Raw genomic sequence first — 13,836 nt, 5'->3', positions numbered from 1 at the left:
TGGAGACAGAGATGGCATTGAGATGGGTCTGCATAAATAAACCTTATTAAATAACCTTATGTACCATTAGTTTCCCTTCTTTATATACCTTCCTGTGATTTACCACCCCTAGAAACCCAAACTCCTCTTCCCTAAAACCACAAAATCTCCTCTACCTTGCTGCCTTCTCCACACCCTTAATTTAAAAAAAAAAAAAAGAAAAGGGAGAAAGAAGAATGAATATAATTTTACAGTAGCATGGAGTTCATTGTCCCTCTAGGAAGCAAGGGATAGAATAAAGTCCGTGGATACAACATGTTCTCTGAAATAACAGTGAAGAAAAAATAATTTAGCAAATTCTATTTATTTTCACAGCCAATTCTCTCCCCGCAGAATCGAGGTCTAGAATCCTGATATCAAATTTAGCAATAGCAAAATTCTTTATTTTCCAGGATAAAGAGGTTTGGGAAATGGCCAGTGGAATTTTCCAGTTCAGTGAGCTACAGGGGGGAGTGTACATTGTTACACAATTGCAATGAAGTTTAGTAATGAGTATCACCATGGAAAATTAATAAAAGCTCAGTATAGCCCAGCCCACTCAAGTAATTGTCAATTAAGGCTACAATCAATACCGAGGTAATAGCTCATGAACAAGGATAGTTGGGTACTTACTTCATTAATGTCGCAAATCGATGTTCACCATTTGGGAGTAAGTACAGAGAAATGAGCTCATATATTGGAGGTAATCATATTTGGAGAATTTGCCAGCTAGAAGTTGTCTCAGGGATCAAAGTCTGCAAATAGACAAATGTCAAGGAATGGCCCAATCTGGTTAATAAAGTGTTCTGGTTACTAGAAGGTGGAAACTTCTTTGTACCAACCTTTGATGCTGAAATCCTTTGAAAGGAGCTTAGTCTTTTTCCTACACTTGATCAATTTCCTTTTCACCTTGAGACCACTACAGGTATTTTTGTTCTTCTTATGCTATTAAAAAAATGGCCATAGATATATTTCTTCCACAGTCTTTTGTAGCACCAGAAAACCCTCCCTGAGCTAGGTCTGTTTATTCAACAGGCAGACCTTCAAGAGATGTCTGTCTAGAGAAAAAGCTCTTCAGGGCCCTCATTTGTTGGAACTGTGTCTTTGCCCTACACCACCATCTATCCCCCCCCGCCCCCCGCTGACTACAATAGCACTTAAAACAAATATGTACATAATATGAAGTTAAAAATGTATTTCTAAGCCTGAAATATGCCTAATGAAAGAGCCTGATCACATAGGGTATCCCAAACAGTGAATGGTTTTTGACCTTCCTATCTAAGCTAAACTCAGTACAAATCCAGCACAATAACCATGCTGATAAATTCCACCACCCCCTTATTCTCACCCAAAGAATTTATTTTCTTGACCTTGTTGTCTGAGAATTTATGGATGTCTTTCTTGCCTCATATTCCTCACCAGAGTGTGTAGCCTGTGGCATCAGATAGGTCAGATGTGAGCATTTCACAAAACCCTTGTAATGTTGTATGGAAAAGAGAGACACAGTGACAGGGCTGGGGTCACAAAGTTAGCGACAGGACTGGGTCAGAGGGCCAGGAAGGGATTTTAATGGCAACCTTGTAGATTTGAGGCTTGACGGGCCTTCCACACCCCTCACTGCTTTCTGAGGCATTTCATGAAGCACACGTGTTTAGAGCACTTGCACTTGGGACTCATGGAAAAGCAGATATATGGGCCAAGTGGAAATCATAGGTAAGACTTAGCCTTCAATCGAAGAGCATCTCTTTAATAGAAAAGTGGGGAAGAAAAATAGTAAGAGGTGGGGAAATGAATGTTTATGGGGCACCCACTATTAGTGTCAGGCACAGGGCCAGGTGCCCCCATAACATCATCTCCTAGCTCTCACCTGAAAGGCAGGAGACAGGATTTAAGGGCCACCTTGTGTGGCCTTGGAGAAGTCCCTTAACCTTCACCAAGCCTCTATTTTCCCATCTACAAGCAATGTCAAGATCCAACAAGACAATATGCACTTGGGAAAAAGATAAAGCTCTCCCCTCAAGGGCTTGATATCATCAGAGCGTAGCCCTGGTTATGTCTGCACACACAGATCTGGGTAGAAAATCCAGCCAATTTAAACCGTGTTTACAATTCAAGAATACCATTTTAAAAAGAGACATTATTTTCCTGTTTCATTTCGCCATGATTTTTCTTTTCCAAACCAAGTGTCCTCCCCCATGAAGAAACGACTGGGAGTTTATACTTAACCTAACAGCCGTGGAAGCATCCGCCCTTGCTAATTCCGGGGCAGCTGTAAATTGGGGCACACACACGCAGCCAAGGGAAACCATTTCCTTGTCTGTCACCTCGTATGTCAGCCATCAGTCAGGAGCATGTTTTTATGGCCCAGGAAATGGGGGACCCTGGTGGAGCCGCCAGCGGGCCCTGGCCGACCCCACCACAAACTGAACACATATTGTGAGCTTGTCTGCCGGGAGATGCTTTCTTCACAGAGTTGAAATATGAGGTGTTTACTATAACACTTCATGAAGATTCCCCCCTCATCACAAATCCCTCCTCTCTGGAGGCTTCTCTCCCCCTCATTTTGTTCTAGGAGGGTAGACGGTTGCTCCACGGAGGGCGTGAGGGGACAGTGTCCCCTGCATTCTGAGTTACTCTTTCCAGAGGTGTGCAGGATGTATGCACGTGCCCGGCTCCACCAAGCTCGAGCACTGTGGGGTCCCGCCCCGCTCTACGTTCCCTTGCTCCCCAACCTCCCCCATCCCTCTACTGTTCTAAAGTGTCCTCATCAGCACACCGTGGATCAAAATTCCTCCATGACCCGGTCTCCTTGATGGAGTTTTGTTCAGATATGCCTAGATAATGCTCCTGGGGGGGGGGGCGGGGGGGGTGTTTCAAGAAACAGCTATTTGAAACTCACAACTGTGTTGTCTTAGGGGCGTGTTATCTACTATCTCACAGAAAATCGCTTTATGAAGATTCATTAAAAAATTTCTTTGCCCCAGTGCTAGAAAGAGCTGGGCCTTTCCTCAGGCCCTGGCTTCTTGTTATTGTTCTAATTCTGTTTCTGTGAATCTACCAGCTGAACTTTGTGCACTTTTCATTGGCTGCCCAGAAGACTTTGTAATTCACCTCTATTCAAAGCTACTCATTAGGGGTGTTAACCATTTACTCTAACCCTTATTTTATTTTATTTTCCTTACCTTCACATTCTTTTCCTCTGACTTCCTCATTTTTTTCACGTTTTTTTTTTTCTTAAGTGTCTTTATTTTGAGAGAGAGAAAAAAAGCAGGAGTTGGGGAGGGGCAGAGAGACGGAGACAGAGAATCTCAAGAAGGCTCCGTGCCATCAGTGCAGACAGAGCCTGACACGGGGCTCGAACTCACAAACTGTGAGATCATAACCTGAACTGAAATCAAGAGTCGGGTGCTCGGGGCGCCTGGGTGGCGCAGTCGGTTAAGCGTCCGACTTCAGCCAGGTCACGATCTCGCGGTCTGTGAGTTCGAGCCCCGCGTCGGGCTCTGGGCTGATGGCTCAGAGCCTGGAGCCTGTTTCCGATGCTGTGTCTCCCTCTCTCTCTGCCCCTCCCCCGTTCATGCCCTGTCTCTCTCTGTCCCAAAAATAAAATAAAAACGTTGAAAAAAAAAGAGTCGGGTGCTTAACCCGGTGAGCCACCCGTGGGCACCTCATGTTTCAATAATATATGTAGCCCTGTACGAAATTCAAAACAGCTTTTGAATTGAGTGGAGTATAGACACCTAGAAAGCAGATCCTCAGTTCCAACATTTATTGAGCGCTTACTCGATGCCAGGTACTGTGCTTGGTCCTGAGGCATGTAGATTAAAGTAACCCACCCGGCTGCCCCTGGGGAGTCCAAGGCCTGGGTTTAGTGTAGTGTCTTGTGCTCCTCAGAGGCTGGAAGCTTCCACCAGGCAAACCACGCTTATGTGGAACGCTGAGGATGTGGGAGCCAGAACCATGACAAAGAAGGTCCACCTCCTCTGGTTCTGTGGCTTCTGGGTCACTGGTTCCTTCCCACACTTCCTCCAATGTGTGGGAATTGGTTTTCGGAGTGCTGGCTATTTGTGTCTCTTTTCTCCAGGATGCTCAATCTCCAGAGCAGTTTGTAGCCACGAACACGGGCCTAGAGAAGTATCTCAAGGAACATTCACTGACCAGATGGATGGATGCAGGAATGTCGCTTTCCTGCTTAAATCCTCCAGTTTTTAACATCACGCTTAGCGTATACTCCAAATCCCTTGCATTGGCCTGGAATGAACTTCTTCGTCTGGCATCCATCTATGCCCTCAACCTTCTGACCTCCTTGCTCTGCTGACAACCCTCCTCCTGTTACTATTCCCAGTGCTCGGAAGGTTTGCCTCCAGGATATAGTAAGGCCAGATCCTTCTCTTCTTTCAAGTCTCAGCTCACATGTTACCATTTGAGAGGCTTTTTATTCCAATGAAAGTAGCACCACTGCCAGCCCCACCTCCATCACTATGGATTGAATGGCCCTGCTTTCTCTCCTTCATACCACTCATGTTGACTGCTGGTTCCTACACAGACCACTGAAATAGCCTGCTGATTGCACAAAGCCAAATTTATTGCTTAGTGCAGTAAGAGATACCGTTACTTTGATGGAAGGTTTCTTAGAAGGAAGAGGTCAAGGGTGGAATATTGATAGGGTTTTGAGGGTCTAATTTAAGGTGGGTCTTTAAATGTGGAGTCCTGATTGGAACTGTGCAAAGCATGTGATATAATAGTCTAATAGTCTAGGACTGATCAACACAGTGAAGTGTGGGCTTTGGAGAGGACTTGAAGAATATTCAGCCTAGTTGGGTTGTTCAGAGAAGGGGACGACTACCCTGATGAGGGCTAGTGAAGAGTCTGCTGTTCAGATAAATGGGTTTTCAGCAAGTTCCTAACACACACAGGAACATTGTTTGCAGCCTCATCTTTTGGGGGTCAGCTTTTGCAGAATATTGCAGTCCTGTTAATGCTGAGTACCAAATTGTTTAATCACATTACCGTGAACATAAGCTGTGTGGCTATAATAGTTTTAGTTCTCATTCATCACTTTATGAAATTATTATGTTTATTTATTTACTCTTTTATTGTCTGTCTCCCCATCACCACCTACACACAAATACAATTTCACAGGAATGTAATTCTCTTATCACATTCATTTCTGTATCCACAGTACCTACAATGGGACCTACTAAAAGGACACTTGCTGTAAAATTTGAAGAAAAATGAGGACTTTGCCAGTGCTCGACACCAGAGACCAGAATGCTGAGTCCTGAGTTGTCGACTACTTGCTCTAAAGTTCAAGCACCTCCTTTTCCATTCAGCAGGAACCTGTGCAATGGCAATGTGGGTGTTGTGTTTGGGCTAGGGTGCTCCTGGGATCGAAGGAGTTCATTTATTTATTTATTCACTTAATCAGTAAGCATTTCTGGAATCCTTCCTATGGGTCTGGCATGGTTCAGACTGTTGCATATCAAGCATCTGATGGCTAACTACTGTTTGTAAAATAGAAGGGTCTGAGAAGCTCTGTTCTAAATTCTCTGTATAATGGGAATTAACATGAGCACTTTTTAGCCATTAAAAGGCCTGCTAATGGAGAATATTTAAAGACAGGAAAATATATAGAATATATATATATATATATATATATACATATATATATATATACATATATATATATAGTAGATAGATCTAGTGATATTTGAAATAAAGTATTTTATATGCATACACACATATATACACATACATGTAATGTTATATGGAAAAAGCATAATAAAAACCTAATATTTAGATTTTGGTATAATCTAAATTTTATAAATATATGACTGACAATAAATCACACATACAGATGTACATATGGAATAGACCAAAATGTTAGCATGTTGTCATGGGTTAATAAATCTGGGTGGTAAAATTATGACTGGTTTTAATTTGATTTTTTGTATTTCTCTGCATTTTTTAACAGTGAGTGTATGCTTTTTAAAAATGGTGTTTGAAAATGTCACTTTTCTGTTTGAAGGTGGAAAGAATGGGAGAGTTGCCAAATACATGGTGCCCAGTTAGATTTGCATTTCAGACAAACACATTTTTTTTTTTAGTAGAAGTATGAACCCAATATCACATAGGACACACGTATGCTAAGAAATATTCATTGTTTTTCTGAAAGTTCCATTTAACTGGGTGCCCTGCACTTCTGTTTGTTAAATCTGGCAACCCTAGGGGGCAACCTCCTTGGGAACTTTCACAAACTTGTTCCCTGTCCTCCCTGCACACACTCACCCAGCCAGATTCTGATGCATCTCCTTACCTACCTGTCAACATTCAGAATTTGAAATCTCCCAAGGTTGTCCCAGAAACCGGAGAATGAAAGTGGCATTGTAGAGGGGTGCTGTGACCTGAAAAGGCTCTGAAGGTGTTTCAGTCACGTCTCTCCTGTTCTTTCTGGTAGAACTTACTGCATTGCCCACTATGAAGACAATACTTTTGGAAGATGCCTTTCTGACTGTGTTCCGACTGGGCTGTTCTCATCACTTTCATGCTCATGAAGGCACTACTGGAGCCACTCTGCAGGAAAGGGTAGGAAGGCTGCAAAGGAAGTTGTTGAGGCTGCTTGAGGCTTCTGGCCCTACAGCTAGTCCCCCGAATCCCTGGATCTCCCAATGACACTGGCGTGGGGACAGAAGGAGGGTTGCCCCCTCTTGCCTCCAGAGCACAACTGTCTCGGCAAAGCCACCCATTAAAGGCCAGGAAGCTGACTGAACTGTTCCCCTCCAGGTTTACCACCAAGGCCAAGGAAGAAGTGTCTTTCTTCCAGAGGACAAATTTATCCAGAGAGAACAGCCCTCTCTCAGGAATGAAGTATCTGGGTGCCATGGCTAGGATTCATGAATCAGCCTGGCACTTCTGGAGAGCTGTGAGGCATCCATAGCATTACTTTTTTGGGAAACCATTGCAAAAGACCTAAAATAACCCCATGAGGCAACACCTCACAAAATAATACTGGAGATGCAAACAACTAAACATTAGCCAGGATTTGTAAACACAGACTTCAAAAGGGTGATAATTAATAAGGTGTAGGGCAAAGAGCAATAGAAAAGAAACAGCAGGCTTTTAAACAAGGCCCTGAACCCTCCAGGCCTCAGTTTCATCACCTGCAAAATGGATGGGTTGAACAAAGTGATGGGAAAGTGCCTTCTAATTTTGATGTTCTGGAACATTAATTTTGGGAATTAATTGGGGTGGGCAGTTTCTGAACCAAGGAAGCAGAAAAATGACTCAGATAAACCCAACATAATTTACTGAAGCTTTAATTATAGAAGGATTGGAGGGATTAATATTTCTCTGGTATTTATTTGGTATTGACCACTGTACATGTTAGATTGATGCTTTATAACAGCTTGTGAGGGTCAGTATTATTATCTTCATTTTATATCCAGGGGAATGGAGCCATAGGGAGGTTGAGTGACTTTCTTAAGGTCACAGAGCTGGCAAGTGCAAAGCCAGGATCAGAGCCAGGTCTGTCTTCTCCTGAACCCAAGGGCTGCCCACCACACAGTATAGACTATCCCTGGCCACCAGTATGGCTGGGTTGGAGCCAAAGTTACCTGTTCCTGAGCTCTTACCAGCACCAGGTGAGGTACAGAGATGGAGGCAGAGGGAAGTCCATCCAGTAAGAACTACCCATCTTTCTGCTGTGATTAACTTACAAACTCTAAGTAAGAAATTGCCTACAACCAACTTTCACTCACCAGGGACAGATGCAAGGAGGTATGTTCAAGGGCCTCATCCTCTAAATTTCTCCTCATACTTATTGTCTGGCCCCTGGAATATTTTGAATAATATCCAAAGCTTTTTAGTGTGCAAGGAAAGAGTATATTTTAAATACTCTGAATCTCCTCTCCCCATCCTGTACTAAGAGAATAAAAGTAGCCTGTGAATTTCAGCCACAGACTGGTTTAATCATTTCTCATAAATAGGTTTTGACTGGGCAAGTGGGGGGAGATGTGGGTGGCATTTTTGCCTGAATGAAGTCACTAAAAGAGAAAAAGAGAAGCTGGAAAAAGGAGGAGTCAGAAAGTCTAAACTGATTTCAGAGTAAATACTCAAGCAAACTTCTTTGAATATGGTGGTCAATCAAATGAATTATTTGGCTACCGTGGGCCCTGATCTTTGTGGGCCTCTAAGGGCTAGTCACAAGAAAAATATTAAGTAAAAAGATTGGAAACAAGCAATAGCAAATAATTTGGTTGGGCAGGAATAGAAAAGTTCCTTTATTTGTATGAGCAACTGCTATTTAAATAGTGTCAAGTACTTCACTTGGAGGAAACAGATCTTTTTGGAGTAGATCAACCCTTTTGGCTGTGAAAATTTAAGACCAAAAGGCATTCACCATCTTGAGCCCTTTGGATGATGTCTTAAGTTGAGTTCTCCAGGATCAGAATCCAAGATGAGAGCCATGAGGAAGTGGTTGATTAGGGAAATGCTTCCAAAGGGAATGGGTAAGGATGGGGAGGAAGCAGGACAAGGAAAGGAAGGAAACCAAGCAAGGATATGAATTAGCTTCACCCTCATCCCACAGAGGAAACTTGGAGTGTTAATTTCACTTCACCTCCAACCTGAGGTGAAGGGCAGGGCAGAACCTTAGTGAAGGGCAATTGGGGGAGGAAGCTAGATATAAATTCCCAGACATTTCTAGCTCTAAGCAAATGCAAGCCACACAGTTCCACCCTCAGGATATTCCTCTGAAGATCCACAGGCGTCTTAACTATACCTCTTTCTATACCTCTTGGAGTACAGAACTAGTCTCTGGATAGCAAGTGGGTGAATCAGATGGATCTAGACCTGAACTCTTCCCTTTTGAAGATCTGATAAACTGAGACTCTATTTCAGCTTATCAGATCTGAATGAGTCCTACTTAATAGGAAAGGAAGTTCAAGTGAGAGGGAATTCACCATGACAACAAGATAGTATAAGTTTGTAGATGCCCCTATTAAATTATCTACCCTGGTATAGTGGGTTCACTTTGGGACATTGGCTGAATGTGTAAGGGCGGCTGTTATAACCTCAGGAGTCCAAAAGTAGAGTACATGTACACATGCATAACATTGAGATAGACTAAGGTCACCCTCAAAAAAGTACTATAGTCTCAGCTGCAAGTAACATTACAGGATCTGTAGGCAGCATTGGGATGGGAGAGCCACATCTTTTCAATGGTAACATAGTCATTGCAATGGCATGGGATAAAAAGGGAAATTTGCTAGTGGACTGGTCATATTCTGCAATTTCTCTCTGTAGAATATCTGAAAGGTCCACTAACTAGACTAAGTGCTGGTATTCTTGGACCATCCACCCAGGAGTTTCCAAGATAAAGACATACTCTTCCTGCTGATATGAACATATGGTGGCTCAATATGTTAATTTAACTTTCAAAAACATACCTGGTGAACTTCTGATTTCTGGTCCAACAAGTAAAGGGCTTGAAGTCTTCACTCATGTCTTCATGACAAGAAAAAAGCTGAACCAACTGAAAATCAACAACTCTTCTTAGATCCAACAGAGAATTGGGTCATGGGGGGAACTGTTGCCCTGAAAACTGGAGAGACCGATAGGTGAATTCAGAGAACCAGAGCTTACATGGAGCAGAAACCCTTCACTACTGCCAGTATTGGTAGGAATTTTCTAAACTATAATTGGCAAGTTGCTGAAGGTTCAGTGTGATAAGCATGAGAGGTTGAAACTCTGAGAGGGTCCAGTTTTAGGGGGGCCCCCTACATTTGTGAATTTTGTCTCCATGAGTTCTACCAGGTTCTCACTGTGAAGACTGGAGAAAATCCCCTCATGCTTCCAGCAGGGGGAGGGGAAAATAACCATTTTGAAACACACCCAGAGTTCACTCTTCCCCTTAACAAGACCTGCCGTCAAAGGAAACTAACTTATAGTGTCTAATTTACTGTGGTTTTACTGAAGACTAACCACCCTGGGGAAAGGGAAAATACCCAACTCAGGTTTACTAAAAACCTGAAATCTAATTATAGGACTATAGATAAGTTCCCCTCCCCCTACACCTTATTACCACATCAATCCAGCTCCAGTATAATAATAGAGGATTACAGCTGAAAGAACTGCAGGCCTCAGACACTATTTAAAATGTCTAGGAAAACCCAAAATAACAAGGGAGACAAAAACAAGGACACTAAAAGATATTTTGGTCTCTGACACCACAGCTACAGCAAACAATAAACACCACCTAACTCCTAGCCAGATAAACATAAAACTTCACACTAAAGGCCTATCTAATTGAGTTCTTTTTGCCCAATACATCATGTCTGGTTTTCAGCAAAAAATTACAAGGTGAGCTAAAAGGCAAAAGAAAAAAAAAACCCTCACAGTCGGAAGTAATAAAGTAAGCATCAGAACCAGACACAGACGTGGCAGAGATTTGGGAATTAAAATAACTATGATTGATATGTTAAGGTCTTCAGTGGAAAAGTGGACAATATGCAAGAACAGATGGGCAATGTAAAGAGAGATACTGAAGTTTTAAGAAGCAAAGGGAAATTCTGGGAATCAAAAACTCTGTAAAATAAAGGAAAAATGCCTTTGATGGGGTTATCAGCAGACTGGACATAGCCAAGGAAAAAATCAGTGAGCTTGAAGATATGTCAATACAAACTTCAAAAACTGAAATGCAAGGAGAAAAAAAATATGGAACAGAATGTAAGAACTATGGAACTTTTGAAAAAGGTATAACATGCATGTAATGGGAATATTAGAAGGATAAAAATGAGAGAAAAGGACAGAAGAACTATTTGAATGGTAATAATGGCTGAGAACATTCCAAATTAATGACAGTCACCAAACCACAGATCCAGAAAGCTCAGGGAACACTAAGTAGGGTAAATACCAAAAAATATTACACCAGTATATTATATTTAAACTGCAGAAAATCAAAGTTCAAGAGAAAATCTTGAAAGGGCCTGAGAAGAAAAAGCAACTTAGCAACAGAAGAATAAGGATAAGAATTATAACAGACTTCTTTTCAGAAACCATGCAAGTAAGAAGAGAGTGGAGTAAAATATTTTAACTGTTAAAAAAAAAAAAAGAATCACCAGCCTAGCAATTATCAACCAGTGAAATTATTATTCAAAAGTGGAGAACAAAATAAAGACTTTCTCAGACAAAATTTGAGGAAATTTGTTGCCAGTAGACCTGCCTTGCAAGAAATGTTAAAAGTTCTTCAGAGAGAAAGAAAATGATATAGGTGAGAAAATCAGACCTTCATAAAGAAAAGAAGAACATTAGAAAAGGAATAAATGAAGGTAAAATAAAATATTTTTTCATATTCTTAATTTATCTCACAGATAACAGCTTGTTCAAAATGATAACAACCTTGTATTTGGAAATTATAGCTTATGGATAGCTGAAATAAATGATCACAATATTAAAAGGGACAGGAGGACATAACTTGGAATATGATGTCTTAAGGTACTTATTCTACCCATGAAACAGTATGGTGTTATTTGAAAGTGGACTTGTCTTCAGTGAAAATCTATGTTTCTAACTGTAGGGCAACCACGAAAAAAAAAATAGTTAAAAAGAAGTATAATCTATATGTTAGGACAGGAGAGAAAATGGAATCATATAAAATGCTAAATTAAAATCAGAGAAGGCAAGAAAAGAGTGGAAGACAAATGAATAAAGAGAAGGGCAATGAATAGAAAAGTTACAAGTACAGTAGATATTAACCTGGCTGTATCAATAACCAGTTTGAATGTTAGTGGGTTTAACAACACCCAAAGAAAAAAACACCCTACTATATGTTGTCAACAGGTAACCCACAGGTACAGATAGATTAAAAATTAAGCAATAAAGATAGACTATGCTAACACGAATCAAAATAAACTTGTATTAGCTATATTTCAGACAAAGCCAACATCAGAACAAGGATAAGAGGGAAACTGTGTAATTGCAAAGGAGCCAATTCTCTAAAATATAAAGCAATCTTTAATGTGCATGTGCCTGCTATACACTCGTGATGTTGACTACCCAGAGTTAGTGCAGACTTCACAGATTAAAACCTCAGTTCTCCAGAAAACCTCCCTCACTTTAGACACCAGTGGCAAGGAACTACACACCTTTCTAATCAATTGACTACAAATTCAAGGGTTCCCCTCTCCCCCTAGGTTTGATATCTTTCTAGAATGACACACAACACTCAGCTAATTGCTTTACTTTTTTTACTTTGATTATAAAGGATACAATTCAGGACCAGCCAAATGAAGAGGTGCATTGGGTAAGGTGAGGTCTGGGAGGGTCTGACACATGAAGTTCCTTTGTCCTTAGGACACATCACCTACCTATCATATTGATGTATGATTGCCAACCAGGGAAGCTCAGCCAAGCCTCAGTGTCTAGGGTTTTTATCAAAGTTTTATTATGTAGGCATGCAAACTCCAATCATTGGTCACATGACTGAAGTCAGATCTCTTACTCCTCTCACTGCCTGGAATATCACTATGAGGTTAGAGTAATTATGATAATATGATAGTGGCTCAAGTATAGACAAATGAATTGGTAGAACAGAACAGAGAGGCCATAAATAGCCCTATTCCATATACAGTCATTTGATTTATGGAAAACATTCTTCTTTAATTCAGTTGAGAACAGTCAGCCTTTCAATAAGTGATACTGAAACCACATCTGTAAAAAAAAAAAAAAGGACCTTAATTATTAGTCACACCATGTGTAAAAATTAATGCAAAGTGGATATAGACCTAAACCTGAAATTTTCAAGAAGAAAAAATATGTGTGATGTGTGTTCCTGCTAATAATCTTGGTACAGATAAAAGTTTTTATAATAGGACCAAGAAGCACCAATTATAAAAAAGTTAGTAAGTTGGAATTGATTAAAATTAAGAATTTCTGTTTATGAAAAACTTCATCAGAGGCAGGGATTTGAATCCAAAATATATTAAAACTTCCTGCAAATAAATATTACAAAGGCCAACAATTGACAATTAAAACTTAGTAAAAGACTTCAACAAGCAATTCACAAAAGAGGATCCAAATGACTAATAAGCATATGAAAAAGTACGGCGCAGTATTATTCATCTTAAAAATGAAAACTAAAACTACAGTAAAATAGTAGAATGCACCCATTAGAATGATTAAAATTGTACAAACTGGAAATACCCAGTGTTGTTGAGGATATGGAGCAACTGTAACTTGTACACACTGCTTATGGGAATATAAATTATTGTTAACATTTTATAAAACAGTATAGTAGTAATTACTAAATATACACCTGCTCTGTGACCCATAAATTCCATTCTTAGGTATATACCCAGAAGAACTGAATGAATATACCCACGAACTGTCATATACAAGAATGTAGTGCTTTTACTCATCAAAGCCCAAACCTAGAGACCACCAACTCCTGTCCATCAACAGGGGAATGAATAAATCCAGTGTGGTATCTTCACATGATGAAATACATCAGCAATGGGAAAAAAGCAACTATGGATACATGCAACAACATTGATGTATATAAAAAAATTACGTGGATAAAAGAAGACAAATTAGTACATACCCTTTGAGCCTATGAAACTCGACAGCAGGCAAAACTAATCGATGACAGTAAGAGTCAGAATGGTGATTACCTCCAGGTGGGGGAAGATGACTGGCAAAGAACTTCAAGGGAAATTTTAGGTGACAGAAACGTTCTACATCTCTTGATTTGCATTGTGTTTCAAGTGCATAGACATGTAAAAATTCACCAGTCTGTACACTTACAATTGATTAAGTGTGCTATAA

The 13,836-nt window shown here is 40.5% G+C and overlaps 1 long non-coding RNA gene across 1 annotated transcript; it reads right to left on the bottom strand.

The window, feature by feature from the left end:
- Positions 1-245: 245 nt before the first annotated feature.
- LOC124505784 (uncharacterized) lies at positions 246-9,812 on the bottom strand. The gene is made up of 3 exons (XR_006960710.1): positions 9,462-9,812; positions 6,336-6,609; positions 246-773 (listed from the first exon to the last, which is right to left on the bottom strand). It is a non-coding gene; the product is annotated as an uncharacterized LOC124505784 (long non-coding RNA).
- Between the last annotated feature and the right edge of the window lie 4,024 nt (positions 9,813-13,836).

The sequence above is a fragment of the Lynx rufus genome, unplaced genomic scaffold (assembly GCF_022079265.1).
Source record: "Lynx rufus isolate CCGP_SWC_20201006 ecotype Redwood Valley unplaced genomic scaffold, mLynRuf1.p SCAF_11, whole genome shotgun sequence".
Classification (NCBI taxonomy): domain Eukaryota; kingdom Metazoa; phylum Chordata; class Mammalia; order Carnivora; family Felidae; genus Lynx; species Lynx rufus.
Note: the sequence above shows the minus strand (reverse complement) of the source record. Positions and strands in the feature narration are given on the sequence as shown.